At 41.6% G+C, this 23,714-nt stretch overlaps 1 protein-coding gene and 1 long non-coding RNA gene across 2 annotated transcripts in view; both read left to right on the top strand.

The window, feature by feature from the left end:
* HECW1 (HECT, C2 and WW domain containing E3 ubiquitin protein ligase 1) overlaps nucleotides 1–23,714 on the top strand; it is a 483,654-nt gene that overhangs the window by 29,513 nt on the left and 430,427 nt on the right. The window lies entirely within an intron of this gene.
* LOC129659404 (uncharacterized) lies at nucleotides 1,387–4,669 on the top strand. Its single transcript, XR_008718059.1, has 3 exons — nucleotides 1,387–1,620; nucleotides 3,975–4,057; nucleotides 4,488–4,669. It is a non-coding gene; the product is annotated as an uncharacterized LOC129659404 (long non-coding RNA).

Raw genomic sequence — 23,714 nt, 5'->3', positions numbered from 1 at the left:
TAACACAGGTGCACTGCCTGTAAATTAATCACAAAGACCCAGGTGGCTTTTCTTCTGGAAGGTGGGAGTTTAGGGTCACTTTGGTGGATTTCATCTATCATATCCTTCCCCCCATGTTTCTCTGTCCTGAATTGCTGCTGTAGGAAGCCTAACTTTTCTCTCCGCATATGTACCTGCCTACACGATGTATTTGGGTTTCCCAGGTGGTGCTAGTGGTTAAAAAAACCTGCCAATGCCAGAGACATGGGTTTGATCCCTAAGTCAGGAAGATCCCCTGGAGGAGGGCATAACAACCAGTATTACCTGGAGAATCCCATGGACAGAGGAGCCTGGCAGGCCACAGTCCATAGGGTTGAAAAGAGTGGGACATGACTGAAGCAGCTTAGCATGCAGGCAGGCACAGTATATATTTACCACCCCCACAGAAGCATCGTCTTCCTGATTTATGTCTGTAACATTTGCTTTTAAGTAAATCAGATAATTCAGACAGTGGTCTGTCCATTAGTAAAAGACTATCCTCTCTCTTAGACCAAGTGACCCATTGTTAGGACAGCATTTTCAGAAGCACTTCCCATAAAACTGCTTTAGGATAAAAGCAGAGCTTATTCAAGGGGAAAAGATGGGGCTGGGGAGGGGGATTTCTAAGATCAATAAAAGGCAGTGTGAACAAAAAGAAACATGTTTCTATGCTGCAGGACTTCTCAGTACTTTTGGCAGCCTCATGCAGGCTCTGCCATGGATTGTGCCCCTGGGAGGGGCCCAGTGAGGTGACCCCAGTGGGGACTAGATCGACGTTCCAGAAGTACCTCGCATGAAGCTCTTTTTCTTAGAAGAGTATCTTTCAGAAATAGTGTGTAATGGAAAGCACAGGGTCAAACCTCAGCCTGGGCTGTTGCAATTCCTGTCATCAAAGGCAAATTGGAGCTTTAGCTTCTAGTTTGGCTCAGAAGTGCTCAAAAGACCCTCTTCACAGCATATGTGTGTTAAAACTGGCAAGTTAGTCCTTTGGACAGATCATACCGGGAGAACCCATTTCTTGTGTAGGCATTCCTGCTTTCCTATGTTATTACTGTCACATTTTCTTTTCTCTAACACTCAGTATCTCAGCTTAGAGGAGGGACCTCACAGTATTGAAATATGGACCTCTTTTGAGGAGGATTTTGTTCTGTTGGTGCTGTGAGCTTGAAGGAGGGACCCAGTGGGACTGGACTAGACTTCCCAGGAGGGAGGACTAATTGGTTACTGATGGTTCACTGACGGGAGAACGGTCAGGCTGCGTCTTCAAGTATTGGAAAAACCACAAACTGGATTCAGCTGCTGCAGAGGTGAAGCACTGATGCTACAGGTGAAAACAATTGCTAGGGTACTATGGACCCAGAACAGGAAGAAGAGGGGTGGAGCTAGTTCCTTCTTCCTCTTTTAGCTTCTGTCTTCCAGTCTGGTACCTCCTATAGGCCAAACCTGGGCAGGCCATAGGCTGCAAAGTAGAAATGAAGGGGACAGCCCCAGCTTTAGCATCACAGAGTTTAGACTAGAGGGAATGGACTCAGAAGAGAACTCAAAAACTGGCAGAGCACAATGGTGACCTAGCGAACTTTTCCCTCATTGCTCATGTGACAGGTGAAAATGCAGAACTTGTTGTAGTTTTGGTTAGCATTTTTTCTTATGGGCTGAGGTTGAATACCTTTTAACTTTTAAAATTGGTTTTCCTTTCTGTGAACTATCTTTTGATATCCTTTTTCCATCTTGTTTTCCTTTGCTTGTTGTTTTTGTTTCTTAGGCATGAAAAGAAATTAGACTTTTGAATATATTTGGAAATATTTTTTCCCAGTTTGTCATTTGACTTTTGATATATGATGGCTTTTCCATATATGTGTTTTTATTTTCACAGTGTTGAGTTTTATCAGCATTTTCTTTTGTGACTTCAGGGTTTTTGTTCACCTGTAGAAGGGCCTTTCCAACTGTGAGATGATAAAAAATGTTCTTCCTTTTTTTTTCCCCCTATAATGGGAAAAAAGTTCTATAATGGCTTTGGTTTTAAAATTTAAATATTTGATCAATTTGGAATTATTCCTATTATTATGAGATACCAATTCCCATGTGTTTCCTTCTTCCTGATTTACCATCCAGGTGTCCCAACACCATTTATTGAACAATCCATATTTTCTCCATCAATTTGAAAATTCCCCTTATTATAATTCTTATATGGTTAAAACATATTTTTGGTCTATTTCTAAACTTTCTGATCTGTTGTGTTCCTGTGGCTGTTCATGTACTAGCACCATACTGTTTTAATTACTCTAGCTTCATATTATGGTTAAATATCTCCAACAGCATTTCTTCCTCACTAGTTTCCCCTTTAGAATCATGTTTGTTCTTGATTTTTCTTTCTCCCATAGGAATGTTAGAGTCAACTTGTCTAATTTTAAAGCCTATTGGTAGTTTCATTGAGATCATATAACAATATAGATTAAGAAAGTGCTGAAACTGTTGAGTTTTTCTATTTGAGAACATGCTATTTCATTTATGTGGTCAAATACACTGGAATTCGATCCCATTGACTGCAAGAAACCCAGCATTTGTCTGTCATCAAATATTTCTGGGAATGTCTAAAATGACAAATGTTTCCACAGATATACTCTGAACTTCATTGCCACCTCAGCTAGGCGTCTGTCTCTCATGTACTTCTCAACCATCTGCAGTTAGCATTGCTCTATCTCAAGACCAAGTATTTTCAACCTGAACTAAATATTTCCCTGGGCATAATGGCATTCCAAGCAGTAACAGGAACAATGATTCTAGATTCTCAGTTTCCATATGTTTGCTTCCCTGAAATTAATCATCCTGAAAATATACCAATGGACTGTAGGTTCTCTCTTCCAACTTCTCCTTCCACTCTTCCTCATTTACACATTGTTAATGAAAAGCATGGGTCTCACCTATCCTAAATCTTACTATGTGCATTGACTTGGGGGTGGAAAAGCATCTGGGGAGCAACCAAGGGGGCACATGAAAATCCTAGGGCTTCTTGAGAAAGTGAATGGCTGTAGTGACTGATCACAAATCAAGTGTTTCCAATTCTTGGCTTTCATTAAAGCTGAAAAAAGACTTAAAATAACTATTTAAATTAATTTTGTTGATGATTACTATGTTTTTGTTTTGTATGTAGCTTGTAAAGAGTTAAAGAAAATAAAGGAAGTTAGCATAATAAAGATCCTTGCATTTGTACCTACTTCTATATATGAACAGTTGTGAGAAATACTTAAAGTGTAAAATTGATGATAAATTGTCTCACGTTAGTTAATGCAAAACCTTCATCTGTGTATATATAAACTCATTTCTTTTATTTAAGTATAGTTAATTTGCAATATTGTGTTAGTTTCAGGTATACAGCAAAGTGATTTAGATATATATAGATATATATATATATATATATATGTTTTTTTCAGGTTATTTTACATTATAGGCCATTACATGGTATTGAATATGGTTCCCTGTGCTATACAGTAGGACCTTGTTGTTTATCAATTCTATATATAGTAGTGCTACTGCTAAGTCACTTCAGTCGTGTCCGACTCTGTGCAACCCCATGGACGGCAGCCCACCAGGCCCCACCGTCCCTTGGAGTCTCCAGGCAAGAAAACTGGAGTGGGTTGCCATTTCCTCCTCCAATGCATGAAAGTGAAAAGTGAAAGTGAAGTTGCTCAGTCGTGTCCGACTCTTAGCAACCCCATGGACTTCAGCCTACCAGGCTCCTCTGTCCATGGGATTTTCCAGGCAAGAGTACTGGAGTGGGGTGCCATTGCCTTCTCCCATATATAGTACTATGTATCTGTTAACATCCCAAGTTGCTAGTTTAGCCCTTTCTGCCCCTTTCCCCTTTGGTAATCATAAGTTTGTTTTCTATGTCTGTGAATCTGCTGTTGATTTGTATATAATTTCATTTTTATTATTTTTAAAATTCCACACTTCAGCCCCTTCAGAGCAGTCAGTGGGAAGTATGGGACTTGAGGAACGGCTTCACTTCCCCCTTCATCACCTTGGATGATGCTGACATGTAAGCACCTGGGACATGACTGCCCACTCTGTCTTTCCCCTTGGCAGCTACACACTTCTCCAGTAATCTTAAGATGAGTGACCTGGTTTTGGACTTTCTACTCCTCTGTGGCTCTCTTGCTCCTCTCTGGTTACCTCAGACTTTCTTTGTCAGGTCATACGCCTCTCAGTATAGTTATGAAGTGCACAGCTGTGAAGCAGCTGTTAAAGTGGACAAATGTGAAGGGAGGTCAAGAGCATGAACTCTGCATCCATTTTTAGCTGTGGGCCTTTGGAAAATTTTAAAACTTGTTTCTTCCTCTGTAAAATTGGAATGATTCTGGCACTCATCTAGCGTTATTATTGGCTTAAATGAGAAAATATATGTAATGTGGTTAACACTGTGACTGGCCCTTTAATAGCTATTAGTAATTGTTCACTATTACTAACAGGTTCTCATTCTGCCCTCAAATTAACCTACACACAGTTGTCCTGGAGCTTCTTGGACACAGGCTGAGAAGAGGAGAAAGTGTCAGATTCAGTGGGAGACTTGGTGCTCTCTGAAGAGCTCTGAAGCTTATGTCATGGGTTTCATCTTTTATCTCCTAATAAATTAAGATTTTTATCTACTGCACCTTGAGGTTTATTTTCTAGTTCCTAATTTGAAAAGAGCTATTAATGCACTCAAGCATACATATCCTCACTCACCCCTACACACTCAAAAAACAATGACCTGCTAACTGATTGGACATGTGAATCAGAATTTGAAAAGGTGACCAGTATTTCTTAGCAAATTTATATCTTTCTAAAAAATTTCTGTAGCTTAAAACACACACACACACACACACACACACACGCACATGCACACGCGTGCGCACACACACACACACACACACACCACAAAGCATACATGAGTTTGGGAGATGCAGTGTTTGGCTGAGAGTGGTGATTGATCCTGGGCTGGCCCAGTTCTGTTTTAAAGTTTAGTTTTTGATTTTTTGTTACTTTATAACTCAAAGAAAGATGCTCCTGAATTTTAAAAATTAGGAATTTGAAAAATTTCCCAGCTGTCTAACCAAAGTACAACTCATTAATTTAAATATTGTAGACCTCTACCCCCTTTCTGGAGAAGGAAAGGGCAGCCCACTCCAGTGTTCTTGCCTGGAGAATCCCAGGGAGGGGGGAGCCTGGTGGGCTGCCGTCTATGGGGTCGCACAGAGTCGGACATGACTGAAGCGACTTAGCACCCCCTTTCTGATTAGGTATTCACAACCTTGCCTTGCAAGTCTGGTTAATCTACAAAGTAGGAGAGGAGCACGTAAGGGACACATGGAGACCTTCTGTCACTGGAAGTGTTCCAGGACACTCTGAGGGCCAGTTTATTTACTCTCATTAACTCTGAGAGGGCACCATCCTAGGGCTACATATGTATGGTGTGTGGCTCATCTTTTCTTTTTTTTTTAAAGGAAGTCCTTGATGCCCAAAACTCAAACTGTGGGTACTGGTGCTGAATCAAATCTCAGAGACAAGAGTTTTGGGTGAACTAGAAAAGAATAGCTTCGTTGCTTTGCCAGTCAAAGGGAGACACTGCAGGCGCTTGACTCTCAAAACTGTGTGTCCCTATTGGTTCAAGGGTGGGGGTGCTGATAAGAATTAGGATGTGTGCAGGGCCTGCACTCGTAATGTGGTCTCAGGTAGGTCTTCTGAGGAAATTTTTGGTTCCTTTAGTCTGACCTCAGGTGGTCTTCTCTGGAATGAAGAATGATAACATCCTCCATTTGTTGGGAGGTTTTATTTCTGAAGAAGAGCTCAAAGATTTTGTAGTCTGTATCCCTTGAGGCAGAGCCAGGACCCTGCCCCAAGTCTACCCTATTGTTTCTTGGCTGCTCCTTCTTTGTCTCTGCATCCCCTCCTTTTCCTGATTAGCAACTGTTCAAATCTACCATTTGGAACTCAAGGAAAGTCATGGAGGCTGGAGTCTGTTCTCTACCAGCAAGAAATGGGGGACGCAGAAAGATTTCTGTGCCCAGGAGCCCCATAATGTCTTGCTCAGGATTACATTCAATCCTTAAGTCTTCTTCCTGTGACATCAATCAGTTCAATCACTCAGTATGACTCTTTGTGACCCCCTGGACTGCAGCACTCCAGGCTTCCCTGTCCATCACCAGCTCACGGAGCTTACGCAAACTCATGTCCATTGAGTAGGTGATGCCATCCAACCTTCTCATCCACTGTCATCCCCTTCTCCTCGCGCCTTAATCTTTCCCAGCATCAGGGTCTTTTCCAATGAGTCAGTTCTTTGCATCAGGTGGCCAAAGTATTGGAGTTTCAGCTTTAGCATCAGTCCTTCCAATGAATATTCAGGACTGATTTTCTTTAGGATTGCCTGTGACAAAGACTCTGACAATATCTCAGACTTTCCTTGGTTTTGATTTGATGACCTTGACAGTTTTGAAGAAGACTGGTCAAGTATTTGTAGCCTGTCCCTCATGATTATTAGCCTGGGGTTATGTGTTTTGAGGTGGAGGTAAAGCACTATTTTCATCACATCATATCAAACGTACATGCTATCAATGTGACTAGTTTGTCAGTGTTGATGTTGACCTTGATCATCTGCCAGAGGTGGTGCTTGCCAGGTTTCTCCACTGTAAAGTTCCTCTTTTTTCCCCTTTCCACACAGTGCTTTTTGGAAAGAAGTCATTATTTACAGCTCACAGGCAAGGAGTGGGGAGTATGCTTGACTTTCCTTGGGGGCAGAGTACCTACATAAATTATTTAGAATTCTTCTCCATAGATTTGTTCCTTCTCCTCTACTTATTAGTTTATTCAATCATTTATTTATGTTAGTATGGACTCATGAATATTTTATACTTCAAGTTATATTCCAGCAATACATTATTTTGTTTCTCAAATTTTCCCAGCTTTGGCTATTGGGAACTCTTTCAGTTGACTCCTATGTCCTTTTGACAAGCCCATCATTGTTTGTGGTTTTTGTTTTTTGTTTTTTTTTGAGCACTTTCTTTCTTCCTAGCACTAAAAAAGATACCCAGGCTTGTCTTAAATCTTTCTTGTTTCAGTCCTAGAATCAGCCATTTTTCCAAGGAGCTCTGCAATTTGCTGAAACTTTGTGCACTGGTGCCAAATTGAATCTTGGAAACAGAGTTTGGGGTGAAGTAGAAAATAGCTTTATTGCTTTGCCAGGGAAAGGGGGACACAGTGGGCTAATGCACTCAAAACTGTGTGTCCCCACCTCAGGGGATTTGGTGAGGAGTTTTACAGCAATGGTTCAAGGGAAGGGCTGCTGATGAGGAGAAGAAGTGAAGTTGCTCAGTCGTGACTCTTTGCGACCCCATGGACTGCAGCCTACCAGGCTCCTCTGTCCATGGGATTTTCCAGGCAAGAGTACTAGAGTGGGTTGCTATTTCCTTCTTCAGGAGATCTTCCTGACCCAGGGATCGAACTCAGGTCTCTTGCATTGTAGGAGACCCTTTACCATCTGAGACACCAGGGAAGTCAGATAAGGATCAGGGTGTGTGCATTTCTTTGATCAGGTCTCAGTTGGTCTCATGATGAGTCTTATCAAATCTCTTGAGAAATTTGTATGCAGGTCAGGAAGCAACAGTTAGAACTGGACATGGGACAACAGACTGGTTCCAAATAGGAAAAGGAGTTCGTCAAGGCTGTATATTGTCACCCTGCTTATTTAACTTATATGCAGAGTACATCATGAGAAACGCTGGGCTGGAAGAAGCACAAGCTGGAATCAAGATTGCTGGGAGAAATATCAATAACCTCAGATATGCAGATGACCCCACCCTTATGGCAGAAAGTGAAGAGGAACTAAAAGCCTCTTGATGAAAGTGAAAGATGAGAGTGAAAAAATTGGCTTAAAACTCAACATTCAGAAAACGAATATCATGGCATCTGGTCCCATCACTTCATGGGAAATAGATGGGGAAACAGTGGAAACAGTGTCAGACTTTATTTTTTTGGGCTCCCAAATCACCACAGATGGTGACTGCAGCCATGAAATTAAAAGACGCTTACTCCTTGGAAGAAAAGTTATGACCAACCTAGATAGCATATTGAAAAGCAGAGATATTACTTTGCCAACAAAGGTCTATCTAGTCAAGTCTATGGTTTTTCCTGTGGTCATGTATGGATGTGAGAGTTGGACTGTGAAGAAAGTTGAGTGCTGAAGAATTGATGCTTTTGAACTGTGGTGTTGGAGAAGACTCTTGAGAGTCCCTTGGACTGCAAGGAGATCAGCCCTGGGATTTCTTTGGAAGGAATGATGCTAAAGCTGAAACTCCAGTACTTTGGCCACCTCATGCGAAGAGTTGACTCATTGGAAAAGACTCTGATTCTGGAGGGATTGGGGGCAGGAGGAGAAGGGGACAATAGAGGATGAGATGGCTGGATGGCATCACTGACTCGATGGACGTGAGTCTGAGTGAACTCCGGGAGTTGGTGATGGACAGGGAGGCCTGGCGTGCTGCGATTCATGGGGTCGCAAAGAGTCAGACACGACTGAGCAACTGAACTAAACTGACTGAACTGAGTCTTATCAAGGCCTTATATACTTTACCAGGCCCATTCCCACAACATACATCTTGAAACTAACAATAGAAAGGTCTTACCAGACCCACTCATACAACATAAGTCTTAAGGAGATTAGTCAGAAGTTTCCTGTTAAGGAGAAACATGTCCTTAAGCAAGATATATTGTTATTATATAATCATTAGTACAGAACTTAAGGAAAAAGCATACCCTTGAGCCAGATGGTTGTTCTGTTGTGTAATCATTAGCTCTGAGCTTAAAGAAAGTTAGTCTTAAAGATTATTGTCCTAACAACTCAGAGTTTAAGAAAAAACATCTTATGTGACTAAGACAAAGCACTGTAGAAAAAAATGTTTGTCCCTTGCCTCCTCCTCAGGAGCCCCAGACCCCTTTCTCCTCCTTGAGGGACCCCTTATAAACCTACCTAATAATTAACTCTCTCACCAACCCAGGGATCAAACCTGGGTCTCCTGCAGGCGGATTCTTTACCACCTGAGTTCTGTAAAACTGTACCTCAAAGGTACTATTATGTGTATTCCTTGAGGCAAAACCAGAATCCTGTCCAAAGGCTGCACAATTGTTTCTTGACTGCTCCTTCCTTGTCTCTTCACATCTCCTCCCTTTCCTGAGTAGCTACTGTTTGAACCTGTCCTTTGGAACTGATGGTTTCATGGAGGCTGAAACCTGTTCCATTCCAACAAGAAACTGGGGACACAGAAAAGCTTCTGTGCCCAAGTTTCAGTGCTTCATTTTAGTTTCTTTTATTGGACAATGAAATTAGACACTAAAATCTGGGCCTTGGGTTTTATGGCATTTTTTGTATGTTCAATACCCAGGCAATTCAATCTTATTTAATAAAATTACCAATATTTTACTTACTTGGTTTGCAAGAAGTGCAAACTGAAGGTGCCTTCTTTCTAAGAATAGATGGATGGATGACATGAATTTAGACATAAATAATCTGCACATATGTCCTTTTATTTCTTGGCTTTATTTTTTAACATTTGAATCTTTATATGAGCTTTATTTTTGTGCATGGCATAAAGTAGGTATTCTACGTTTTTCCAAAATAAATTACTAGTTTATCCTCAATAGGATTAATTTTACACTTTTAAAGTAATTTTTTTTTTTTTTTTTGGTCTTTAATTCTTGAGATATGGACTGATGGGATTATGGGTTAAACTGTGAACTCAATCTGATCTCAAGGGACACTGGAGAATGTGTCACTGGTAAAATCAATTGTTTTGTTCCCTCCTTTTTTCTTAGTGAACAGTTTCTAAATGCAGTGGATGCATATCTTCCTGCTGTGGGTGTCTCATCTTGTTTTAGCCACTGGGAGCTCTTTCAGTTGACTCCTCTGGAATTCCCTTCATGGAGAAGTCTGTTCTAAATTATTGCCACATTATAACTTCAAACTCTGTTGCTCAAGTATTATCAAGGTGTGACTGTGAGAAAGAGGACACATAAAACACAGGTGTATGAAAGATCTATGGTCTATCTGAAACCGACCTGGGACCCTCTGCTACAGCGCTGCAGTGCTTGTACCTAGGCAAATGTCTCCTCGAACAACAAAATACAAAGAAACTATACTGGACTAAAAATAACTGCCTGCATGCAGCAGTTTGGCAAATTCTGTATTGAAAGATGCAAAAAGACCAAAAAACCCCCACTACCACTTCTGAAGAACCAAGAGCAAAAGCTAGATGTTGGGAGCAAAAGCATAGTACTGAACATGCCCCCTGCACTCAACACCCCAAAAGGGTGGGCAGAACACCCAAGCCATCCTTCTGACCTGACCCCTGGGCACACCCCAACCCTCACCCCATGTACGGAGCCAGCTTATCCCCCACTTTGGGGAGCAAGCAAGAGGGCCTGTTATTTGTTTTCCATCCCTTCTGCAGCTGGAGCAGTAACCCCAGTAAAGCCTTGCCTGAAGTTCTTGTCTGACCTATAGTCAATTTCTGTTGATTTGGGGGAAGGCCAAGAACCCTGGTCAGTATCATATCCAACGCTGTTACCCCCAGGGGAGAACAGAGCAAAATAAAACTAAGCAGAAGTGAACTCAGGTCTTCTGGTTTTCATCCTTTGTCTTGAGTTGAATTTTGTTTCATCCTTGCACTGGGGGCTGCTATGAGAGCTAGCCTCACTGAAACATGCTTGGGTTCGTTGTTTGGTGACTTTAGGATGGAAGATGGAGTTCTCTCCATCACCACCCTGTATCTCCTTTCTGCTTGCCTTAGGAAGAATTCTTAACAGTCTTGTGAGCCAACAGAAGGTGGCTCAGACAGTAAAGCGTCTGCCTACAATGCAGGAGACCAGGGTTCGATCCCTGGGTAGGGAAGATCCTCTGGAGAAGGAAATGGCAGCCCACTCCAGTATTCTTGCCTGGAAAATCCGGTGAACGGAGGAGCCTGGTAGGCTACAGTCTATGGGGTTGCAAAGAGTCAGACACGACTGAGCGACTTCACTCACTTCACTAGGAAGAATTCTTATCAGTCTTGTGAGCCAACAGAAACTTCCCGAGGGTGGTTTGTGAATCATTTTTATTTTACTGATCACATGGTATTTCCCTCTTTGGTTTGGCTGATAGGAAGCTCAGAGCCAAATTTGTGGTTCAAATATGGCAAAATACTTGCAAGCTTCTGACTGAATTTTACTATCCTGCTGCCAAATTTTGCTTTGTCCTTATTTCCTTTTCCATTCAGTTTTTTACAATGTTGGATTTCGGGTTTCTCTACCTTGGCATCATTGACATCATGGACTTCGTGAGCCTGTTTTGTGGGGATGTGCCCTCCACTTTGTTGGGGGTTTAGCAGTATTCCTGACCTTTGTCCACTAGTAGTAGCCCCCCACCCCCACCCCTGGTTGTAACAAGCAAAAATTTCTCCAGGTAGTTCCAGATGTTCCTTGGAGAGCAAAATCGCCCCTTCGTTGAGAACCATTGGATCATATGTGTTTATGTCATCTTTAAGGGGATCTTCCAACCCAAGGGTCAAATCCATGTTTCTTATGTCTCCTGCATTGGCAGATGAGTTCTTTACCACTAACACCTCGGAAGCTCATTTTTGGCCATAAGACAATGTGTAAAATGTTAATTAATAAATAAATAATCATTAAATGGGTGGGGAAAATTGGGGAATGGAGTATTTATATATGGACCGAGAAATTAAGAGGAGCCTTGTGGGCTACAGTCCATGGGGTCTCAAGAGTTGGACACGACTCAATGACTACACCACCCGCCCGCATCATTGCAGCAGCTCTGACCCATTCACCTGGCAGTTGTAGAGCAGAATTTGGTGTTTTTAAAGAGAAGCTTCTGAAGCAGAGAAATAGGGGGCATGTAATGGACCAGTTCCTGTGGGTCAGGTCACTCCACTTGTTTGCAAAACAGGAAGACAAGTGGGGCTGATCAGCAGCCCTCAGTGGCAGAGCACTGACCAAGCCCCATGTCTACACACTGTGAGGGGAAAACCAAGGGAGAGAACATGAGTTGATCATAAAGATGGTCAGATCAAATTGGGACACAGAACTGGGTTATTTGGCACTCTGGGCGGGGGCTTATTGCTTCTAAAGACTATTTTAAGGCTTCTTGATGTGCTAGTACAATTGTGTACCCCTTGAGGAACTTGCCTCTGGCCAGCAGTGGGTAATGGAAATTTTGTACTTTTAAAATTTTTCATGAAAGACCATTAAAGTTGTCTATCATCCAAGGAAACCTTTACTAAGCTTTCAAAGCCAGAACTCCAGAATAATAGGTAGTGCCCAGATGAACATATTAATATGCCTGTTCTGATTTTTCTCATGGTTCAGTTCAGTTCAGTCGCTCAGTCGAGTCCAACTCTGTGACCCATGGCCACAGCACACCAGGCCTCCTGTCCATCACCAACTCCCGGAGCCCGCCCAAACCCATGTCCATCAAGTCGGTGATGCCATCCAACCATCTCATCCTCTGTCATCCCCTTCTCCTCCTGCCCTCAATCTTTCCTAGCATCAGGGTCTTTTCAAATAAGTCAGCTCTTCGCATCAGGTGGTCAAAGTATTGGGGTTTCAGCTTCAAAATCAGTCCTACCAATGAACACCCAGGACTGATTTTGAGAGGATGCACTGGTTGGATCTCCTTGCAGTCCAAGCGACTCTCAAGAGTCTTCTCCAACACCACAGTTCAAAAGCATCAATTCTTTGGTGCTCAGCTTTCTTTATAGTCCAACTCTCACATCCATACATGACTACTGGAAAAACCCTAGTCTTGACTAGACAGACCTTTGTTGACAAAGTAATGTCTTTGCTTTTGAATATGCTATCTAGGTTGGTCATAACTTTCCTTCCAAGGAGTAAGGGACTTTTAATTTCATGTCTGCAATCACCATCTGCAGTGATTTTGGAGCCCAGAAAAATAAAGTCAGCCACTGTTTCCCCATCGTATTTACCATGAAGTGATGGGATGAGATGCCATGATCTTAGTTTTCTGGATGTTGAGCTTTAAGCCAACTTTGTCACTCTCCTCTTTCACTTCCATCAAGAGGCTGTTTAGTTCTTCTTCACTTTCTGCCATAAGGGTGGTGTCATCTGCATATCTGAGGTTATTGATATTTCTCCTGGCAATCTTGATTCCAGCTGTGCTTCCTCCAGCCCAGTGTTTCTCATGATGTACTCTGCATATAAGTTAAATAAGCAGGGTGACAATATACAGCCTTGACGTACTCCTTTTCCTATTTGGAACCAGTCTGTTGTTCCATGTCCAGTTCTAACCGTTGCTTCCTGACCTGCATACAGATATCTCAAGAGGCAGGTCAGGTGGTCTGGTATTCCCATCTCTTTCAGAATTTCCCACAGTTTATTGTGATCCACACAGTCAAAGGCTTTGGCATAGTCAATAAAGCAGAAATAGATGTTTTTCTGGAACTCTCTTGCTTTTTCCATGATCCAGCGTATGTTGGCAATTTGATCTCTGGTTCCTCTGTCTTTTCTAAAACCAGCTTGAACAACTGGAGGTTCACAGTTCACGTATTGCTGAAGCCTGGCTTGGAGAATTTTGAGCATTACTTTACTAGCGTGTGAGATGAGTGCAATTGTGCTGTAGTTTGAGCATTCTTTGGCATCGCCTTTCTTTGGGATAGGAATAAAATTACCATTTCTCATGGTAATGCAGATTTAATCATGTAGGAATGTTATGTGTGTGTGTATTGTAACAACATTTCAGGCTAAAAGATCTTTCATCAGAGTAAATAATCGAGGTTTACATGATTTCTACCTGTTGAGAGTGACATAGAGTGTCATTTTGACTTTCAGGTACATTCATTTGCAAAAGCAGCACAGTGTAGTTTTCCTTTTGTCATGTGGAGCAGTTGAAAGTGCAGAGAAACTTTTAAAAGTACTTTGAAAAGCAGGGCTATAAAACTCGATTTCACATTCTTTGTGACTTGGATGTCCAGTAACTTGCTGACACTTATTTCTGGACTTTTTTTTTATCAAGGGTAAGCAAAGAGTTGTTCAGGAAACAATGAGCTTCTTTAATTTAAACTCCGGTCTTGTCTTCATTTTTTTGTTTGAAAGTGAGTGGTTACCCTCTACCTCCTGACTCTAGGGTTTTCCAGTGGTGGATGGTGCTTGATGAAGCTGTATCAGGATTCTAATATTAGGGGAATTTGGATTGAGACTATACCAGCCAATGGCCACAGTAATTTTATCAAAATAGTGTTTTGGTTGATTGTACCATCTTGTTTTAGTCTTCCCTATTTAACAGCAAGCAGTGTTTTCCTGTGCTCTCTCTGCATTTCTATAACTAGCACTGTGCCAGATGCATTATAGGTATTTAATATGATTTGGGTCAATTTGCATTTAGTGTTATGGACAATATGCAAAGGTTATCCCCAAGGCATAGCAGTTCAGTTCAGTCGCTCAGTCGTGTCCGACTCTTTGCAACCCCATGGACTGCAGCATGCCAGGCCTCCCTGTCCATCACTAACTCCCAGAGTTTACTCAAACTCATGTCCATTGAGTTGGTGATGCCATCCAACCATCTCATCCTCTGTCATCCCCTTCTCCTCTCGTCTTTCCTAGTATCAGCGTCTTTTCAAATGAGTCAGCTATTCGCATCAAATGGTCAAAGTATTGGAGTTTCAACTTCAACATTAGTCCTTCCAATGAACATTCAGGACTGATTTCCTTTAGGATGGACTGGTTGCATCTCCATGCAGTCCATGGGACTCTCAAGAGTCTTCTCCAACACCCCAGTTCAAAAGCATCAATTCTTTGGCACTCAGCTTTCTTTATAGTCCAGCTCTCACATCCATACATGACTACTGCAAAAACCATAGCCTTGACTAGACGGACCTTTGTTGGCAAAGTAATGTCTCTGTTTTTTAATATGCTGTCTAGGTTGATCATAACTTTTCTTCCAAGGAATAAGAGTCTTTTTATTTCATGGCTGCAATCACCATCTGCAGTGATTTTGGAGCCCACCCCACCCCCCCCCCCCCCCCCCGCCAAAATAAAGTCTGCCACTGTTTCCACTGTTTCTCCATCTATTTGCCATGAAGTGATGAGACTGGATGCCATGATCTTCGTTTTCTGAATGTTGAGCTTTAAGCCAATTTTTTCACTCTCCTTTTTCACATAATAGTTGTTCCTGATTCTCAATACAGTTTTGTATTGCATGGCAATTTGAGTCCTGGAAATGGGCTCTGAAATATTTAGTATGTTTAGTCAAGAGTGCCTCTGGAGCTGAAGTGGTTGTCAGGGTTGTTCTGTGGGACCAGAATGGTTGGGCCTTTATATACTTGTCTTTGGATATGGGTCACCACTGGAGGTCATGACCTTGAATGAGGCAGCTCTCTACCACAGAGACTGACCCTGGAAGGGCTGAAGGCACCACTGAGGTTGAGTGTGGATAGCACTCCCAACAGCTGGGTCACATCAGCATGCATATCTCTTTGTCAGTCACATGCCACATGCCAGGTGCTCCCCGGATATTATCTCATCTTCCCTATTATCCCTAATTTAATATTTTCATCAATTTACAGATGTGGAAACTGAAGTTCAGAGAGGTTAACTTGCTTGCCTAAGAATGGATCGGTAGATAGGCAGATAAACAGTGTTGAATATTTAAATTCAGTTTCAAGTTTAAAGCCTGTGTGCTTTGTATTTCCTTTGGGAATGGATCAACCAAGTTAGAAGAGGAGCATGAATTGAGAGTCAGAAAACAAGTGTTGGCTGACTCTGCTAACTCAAAGCAGGACCTCAATTGTCAAGCACCTTAATAAATGTGAATGAGTTTCAAAGCACACGAATTACTCAGTCTTGTTAAAATGCAGATTCTGATCCAGTAGGTCCCAGTGGGGCCTGAGATTCTGCATTTCTAACAAGCACTCAGATGATGCCAAAGCTGCTGGCATCTGAGGTCTCAGATCTTAAGTTTCCTCTGGCTCTGAAACTCAGTGGGTGTCAAACATGTAGGGACAGCCCTTCCTTGCATAAGAATTCCAGTTGGTAAATTTTGAAGAAATTAAGGAAATAGAAAATTACCATTATAACACCCCGATAACAGTTGTTTCATGTGAGATCTGTGGATGGATGCTGAAATTAGACCATAAAAGTGTGAAGAGGAACAGGATATTTATATAGTATTGAAGCATCTCCCCCAAGGATTTATTGATCACAGAGGAAAAAGGTAAGTTTGTTGGGTTTCCTTTTCTCCTCTTCCTCCTTGTCTGGTAGAAGCAAAGATTTGAAACCACAGACCACTTGTAGCTACATACTAGAGCTTAAGCAGGAAACAGGCAGTTAAAAAATAACACAAATCAGGGAAAGGACCGCCAAAGAAGCACACAGACTTTTCTATACTTCTCTTTTTATACTCTGTTTCCTCCCTGTGGAGCCTGATTGGCTATGCCCTATGCAGAGAGGGGATGTACTGTCCCTGGGGTCTGATTGGTTTGACCCTATGCAAATAGGGGATTATACTAGCATTCACCCAATTAGTTGCACCAAGGACCAATCAGAGGAAAACAACAGAATGGGAAAGACTAGAGATCGCTTCAAGAAAATTAGAGATACCAAGGGAACATTTCATGCAAAGATGGGCTCAATAAAGGACAGAAATGGTATGGGCCTAACAGAAGCAGAAAATATTAAGAAGAGGTGGCAAGAAGACACAGAAGAACTGTACAAAAAAGATCTTCATGACCAAGATAGTGGAGGTGATGGAATTCTAGTTGAGCTATTTCAAATCCTGAAAGATGATGCTGTGAAAGTGCTGCACTCAATATGCCAGCAAATTTGGAAAACTCAGCAGTGGCCACAGGACTGGAAAAGGTCAGTTTTCATTCCAATCCCAAAGAAAGGCAGTGCCAAAGAATGCTCAAACTACCGCACAATTGCAGTCATCTCACACGCTAGTAAAGTAAATTCTCCAAGCCAGGCTTCAGCAATATGTGAATGTGAACTTCCAGATGTTCAAGCTGGTTTTAGAAAAGGCAGAGGAACCAGAGATCAAATTGCCAACATCTTCTGGATCATGGAAAAAGCAAGAGAGTTCCAGAAAAACATCTATTTCTGCTTTATTGACTATGCCAAAGCCTTTGACTGTGTGGATCACAATAAACTGTGGGAAATTCTGAAAGAGATGGGAATACCAGACCACCTGGCCTGCCTCTTGAGAAACCTGTATGCAGGTCAGGAAGCAACGGTTAGAACTGGACATGGAACAACAGACTGGTTCCAAATAGGAAAAGGAGTACGTCAAGGCTGTATATTGTCACCCTGCTTATTTAACTTATATGCAGAGTACATCATGAGAAATGCTGGGCTAGAAGCACAAGCTGGAATCAAGATTTCCGGGAGAAATATCAATAACCTCAGATATGCAGATGACACCACTCTTATGGCAGAAAGTGAAGAGGAACTAAACAACCTCTTGATGAAAGTGAAAGAGGAGAGTGACAAAGTTGGCTTAAAGCTCAGCATTCAGAAAACTAAGATCATGGCATCTAGTCCCATCACTTCATGGGAAATAGATGGGGAAACAATGTCAGACTTTATTTTTTTGGGCTCCAAAATCACTGCAGATGGTGATTGCAGCCATGAAATTAAAAGATGCTTACTCTTGGAAGGAAAGTTATGACCAACGTAGATAGCATATGGAAAAGCAGAGACATTACTTTGCCAACAAAGGTCTGTCTTCAAGGCTATGGTTTTTCCAGTGGTCATGTATGGATGTGAGAGTTGGATTGTGAAGAAAGCTGAGCGCCAAAGAATTGATGCTTTTGAACTGTGGTGTTGGAGAAGACTCCTGAGAGTCCCTTGGACTGCAAGGAGATCCAACCAGTCCATTCTAAAGGAGATCAGTCCTGGGTGTTCATTGGAAGGACTGATGCTAAAGCTGAAACTCCAGTACTTTGGCCACCTCATGTGAAAAGTTGACTCATTGGAAAAGACTCTGATGCTGGGAGCGATTGGTGGCAGGAGGAGAAGGGGATGACAGAGGATGGCGTCACCGACTCGATGGACGTGAGTTTGAGTGAACTCCAGGATTTGGTGATGGACAGGGAGGCCTGGCGTCTTGTGATTCATGGGGTCAAAGAATCAGACATGACTGAGCAACTGAACTGAACTGAACTGAGAACCAATCAGGGAAAGGGGTGTGCTTTGGGCATGTTTCCTTGCCGGAGGTTCTCACTCTGGTCCTTCACCTCCCCTTTCATGGGCCTATTTTTTTTTTTTTTTTTTTTAAACCTGCTGAGTGATTGTGCCATCTTGGACTCTCTTTTATGTTCTAACTACCTGACAAGTTTATACCCGATTTCATCTTAACCAAGTGTCCAAGTTGATATCACCACTAGTAAGATATAGAATGCACTGAGAGGCACACGTCACTAATGAGTATACTTACGCAAAACACGGAACCTCGGTCTAATCATGAGGAAGTATTTGACCCAAATTGAAGGATGTTCTACAAGATAACTGACAAGAGTTCTGTAAAAGTATCAAGGTCATGAAAGGCAACGGAATGTTGGAGAATTGCTACAGATTACTGGACATGACCGGAGAAGGCAATGGCACCCCACTCCAGTACTCTTGCCTGGAAAATCCCATGGATAGAGGAGCCTAGTAGGCTGCAGTCCATGGGGTCGCGAAGAGTCGGACACGACTGAGTGACTTCACTTTCACTTTTCACTTTCATGCACTGGAGAAGGAAATGGCAACCCACTCCAGTGTTCTTGCCTGGAGAATCCCAGGGGCGGGGGAGCCTGGTGGGCTGCCATCTCTGGGGTCGCACAGAGTCAGACACGACTGAAGCGACATAACAGCAGCAGCAGCAGCATACCTCTTCTCGCTGCCTCCCCACCCTACCCTAGAACTCAGTTTGAAATCATTGTGGCAATTTTAGGTATCTTCGTAACATTACTGACTCTGGAGATTTTTACAGTCAAAAATAATGATAACAAGCATTTATTTTGTTTACTGCAAACCAGGTACTGTGCTAAATGCCCTAAATACCTCATCTCATTATTCTTCCTAATAACCCTCTTATTGTGAATTTACAGGAAAGAAAATATTTAGAGAAGTAAAATAGCTCGCTCAAGTTCACAGAATAATTTGTGATGCCAGGATTTAAATTGAGGTTATTTAAGGTCAGGACCTAAGTTTTAAGTTACATTGTCTGCAACACTGCTTTAAAATATTAACAATTGATTTCAGATAGATTTATTTTTAACATGGAAGAGTATCGTCATTGAACCAACATTTTAAAGGTGAGAGCAGCAGAATGATCAAGAAATCAGTCAGTAGCTTTTGATCCTCAGCCCAGTACAGGCAAAGCAGAGAATCCCTAGAAGATGGGTGTCTTGAGCAACCCCTCAAAATTGTGGCCTTGAGCCACTGAGCTTAGGAGGGTAGGATGGGAAACGAAGGACTTTGATACTTGTCCCTGAGCATCTCCCATAGACCTCTGTAGCCTCTCTCCCATCTTCACTTGATGGACGGCTGGCTAGATAATTGGTTGTGGACCCTGGCTGACTCCCACCTGGGCAGACGTCAAGAGGTCTGCAGTGACTCTGCATATGTACAATAAATACAGAGAGGGACTTACCTACCAGTTCGGTGGTTGAGACTGTGCTTCCACTTCAGGGAATGAGGGTTCGATCCCTATGCACAAAACTAAGATTCCCACATGCTTGCTGCATGGCCAAAAAGTTTTTAAAAAAAATTAAAAATATAGTTGTACAGAAAAGAAGAAGAAAATATGGTTCTTGTGCTCTTCCCAGACTTTCTCTAAGCACTCCCAGCTCTGACTTGCACAAATGTCCCCATGGTTCCAAGCAGAGGCAGAAGGAGCAAGATTGAGGGACTGAAAGATCTCAGTAGTTTGAACAGAATCCCTAACTCACCACAGAATCCTATATCTTTTCACCTCCAGGTGACACTCAGGGAGGATAACATTTATCTTAGATTTGGGGGATTTATAGGACAAAGTTTATATTATTTAGTACTGTGTTTAGCACACAGAATGATTTATACTTTCATTTGATAAATATGAGCAAATAATAAGAAATTTTAACTGAAGTTATCTGAAAGGAAATAGCAGGGCAGATTGGTGGGATATGGAGTGTTCAGAGAAAACACATAAAATAGAATTAATTGAAACAGAAGAGACATTTAAACACAACCCAGCTAGCAACCTCAAGGAAAGTTGAGGGGGATATTGTGCTAAGAAAGTAGACAGCTATGAAAAAGGAAATTGAAAATTTGGTTGCTGAGAGTCCTACCAATATTGGCAACAAATACCAATTAAACACTGCTAAAAATTGAAGTGGGAATTTTGAAACTAATTTGAGGAACGTTCACAGAACGTAGAGTGAAAATATAAATAAATAAAAATTATAAAAGATAAGTGAGAGGATAGACTTAGTGTATCTGACATATGTTTATTCCCCTCATCCACTCTAACATACAGCAGATGGAGAAGTGGTAATATTTAAAGATACATGAAAGAGAATTTATCTGCACTAAAGAAAGATCTGAGGTTTCTGCTGAAAAAGTCCTCCCAAGCCTCTGTAGGGTACTGAAAAAGACAGGCACATATATGTATCCTAACAATGTTTTAATTTCACGGGTAAAGAGAAGAATCCTATAAACATTTAAATTTTTTAAAATGGAAGAGACCAGCAGTGTTGTCAGTTTGCCATGCTGCCTGATGACAAAAGGAGGTTCACCAGGATTGTGGACCTAGAGTACTGCGTAGAGACAAACCAGGATTTATACCGCACAAAAGAAATACACCCGGGACATGTCAGCACCTAGGAAATAGTCTGTCAGTGGCACTATTTCTGGAAAAAATACTCATTAAAAGCCATCGGAATGCTGAACCAATGAAAGGGAAAGTGCATGCAAGAAACAGTTATAAGCACTGAAACTGGTGATTTCATTGATAAGCCAAAATATGTTTTGAACCATATATTTGTGGAATTTTAATATAACTGTGAACAAAAAAATCCTTATATAAGACACATAAATTAACATCATAATAACAATCTGGAACTGAGGTTCCAAATGATTTTTAAAAATTATGTAGTGGAGAGACAAATATTTAATATTTACTTTTTTGAGAGCTTTAGATTACTCTTTACTGTTATTTTCATAGACTCTGATTCTTGTTTTATGGATCAATTCTCTTACGTAAAGGCATACATTATCTTTTTTGCCCGATGTTGTTAGTTTTCTTCTGCTCCTTTATGTGTTTCTTCCAAATTCTTTTAACCTACCTGTTTGTTTTGATCTCTGTGTTTCTCTGGATCAAATATCTGGTCATCCTTGGCCATCTGGTCATATTTAAGAATAAGGATTAGTCCATCAATTGGTGGGCTTCACTTCATTGGAAGACCGCCTCTAACCCTCCCATATGTAGCTGTTTCCCTTGAGCTGGTCATTTTCTCCCGGAGAAGAAGCCTCCAGACTTCCTCCTGTGACAGAATTTGACTGTAGAGTTCTGGGAGCCGAGACAGGCAGGCTCAGCATCCTCTAGTTCAGCAGTGCACCTCTCCCCGCCTCTGTGTCTAGTGCCTCGAAATTTAGAGCTGCTTTTCAAAAATTTCCTCTGAAAATAAACTATTTATTGCTGCGGTGGGGGAGAGACCAAATTTCCCTGTATGCACTTTCTCCTATTTTTGTCCCCTTGTTGGTCTCACCCTTTCAGTTCTAGAACTTTTTTTGATTCTGTGATGTGAATTGGCTTTTTCCCTGCTGATTGCCTTTTCTTTGGGCTTGTTCTTTGCTTCTTGCCTTTTAATTTAAGTCACATCTCTATACCATCCATTGTTCCAAAAAAAAAAATGTGGATTATCTCTCATTCATTGTGATTATCTCTTGTATGTTCTTGTGGCTTTATGGCTTTTAAGTCTTCTACTGCCTTCTCATCAGCTTGGAAGAAAGGGGCAGAGCTAAAACAGTGCCTTCATTCCCTGTTTATGCATATCAATGAACTTAGGGGAAATGTTTCCACAAAAAAGCTATCCCCTACAGAGGAAAGTCTCCTTGGGATTTTATTTTTTTATTTTTTCTTTATTATTGGTTTTGCCATATATCAACATGAATCCATCCTTGGGATTTTAAATCTGTACATTATTTTGAGAAGAAAAGATTTCTTTTTACTATCCAGTTTTCCCGTCTGGGAACATTGATGAACCTACATTCAGTTCAAGTGTCCTCTGCAGCATCTTGCAGTTTTCTGTGTATGGGTCGTGCTGATCAAAGGATGGTAGGGAGTGAAAAGACTCTGAAGAGGCTTTGAAGAAGGACAAAGGTTCCTGACCTGACTCTGCTGAGAGCTGTGTCATCTGACAGTTTACTCAGTTGTCCTGACCTCATTTTCTGCTGGTCCCAGTGGGACATAACAGCGACCTGGTGGAGTTGTTGTGAGAATTAGAAGGAGCCTGTGTGAAAAGCATACAGAATTGAGATAAAAAGCAATAATTATTATTTACTATTTTATTAACATAATATACTTCCAGGTCCATGTGCACTTATTCTACATTTTTTGTTGTTACAGTAAATGGAAAGTTTGTGTTTAATATGTTGTGTTTTTTGATTGTTATTGAAAAGCAATTTCTCTTTGGAGGATTAGCTTTAATCCTGATATGTTACTTGACTTCCGTATCCATTCTGGTTGCATTTTTTAAAGCAATTCTTGGATTTGCATTATAATGAGGAAATTTCCAGAAAGCTCTCCATTTGAGTGCAGGCAGGTAGAAGTGTTAAGCTGTGCTGGGGTGTTTCTTAACTGAGGCTCCATAAAGGTCCGGTCATGGTCCTTCCAAAGGTCTCTGTTCTCTTACAGCTACTGTCATTGGTAGGTTCTCAGATATATTTTTGCAGAGTAAAGTTTCTTACATAGTGAAACAATATTTTGTGAAATTGTTAGGACTTATCTTTTTACAATTATATAAGCTTTGAAATATAGAAAGAAGATATTTAACCTCAGAACTGGAACACTAGAACACCTCTGACCCACGAGTGGACCTGTCCCTGACCCGGATTCTTGGACTCCTTAATCAATAGAAACTGGAAAGAGATCAGATGAAAAAGTCAGCCAAGGCTTTACTGGGACTCTTGTTGCAGCACAAACAAGAAACAGGTGCCCTTGCTTGCTTCCTAATGTGAGGGGGTGTTGAGCTTGTCTCTTAAATGGAGTGAAGATAGGGGCCGATCCATGGGTCCAACTGAGGGGTGGCTTGGGTGGTCTGCTCACCCCCTTGGTGGGGCTATGTGCAAGAATCATGTGCAGAGCTTTTGTTCTGGACATCTCAGAAGTGGCAGCTGGGTTTTTGGTCTCTTTGTATCTTGTTCTTAATTTGTCCCAACTGGTGATGTACACAGTTACTTTTAGTCCCTTTTAGTTTCTTTATATTCTGTTGCTGGAGGAGACATACGTCCAAGTGCAAGCAAGAAACAAAGGGTTCCAGGCCCCAGCCTGTCACACCTGCCACCACTCTGGGTCTGGGGTTTGGATTTTGCATGTCCTTTCAAGGAGTACAGACTGCAAACCCGAGACTGTGGCTGAAGTCCTTAGTGAGCCTGCCTTTTGCTTTCAAACCTTGCAGTACATCTATGTTACCTAACAGCCC

Source organism: Bubalus kerabau, chromosome 8 (assembly GCF_029407905.1).
Source record: "Bubalus kerabau isolate K-KA32 ecotype Philippines breed swamp buffalo chromosome 8, PCC_UOA_SB_1v2, whole genome shotgun sequence".
NCBI lineage: Eukaryota > Metazoa > Chordata > Mammalia > Artiodactyla > Bovidae > Bubalus > Bubalus kerabau.
This window is presented reverse-complemented; position numbering and strand designations above follow the sequence as displayed.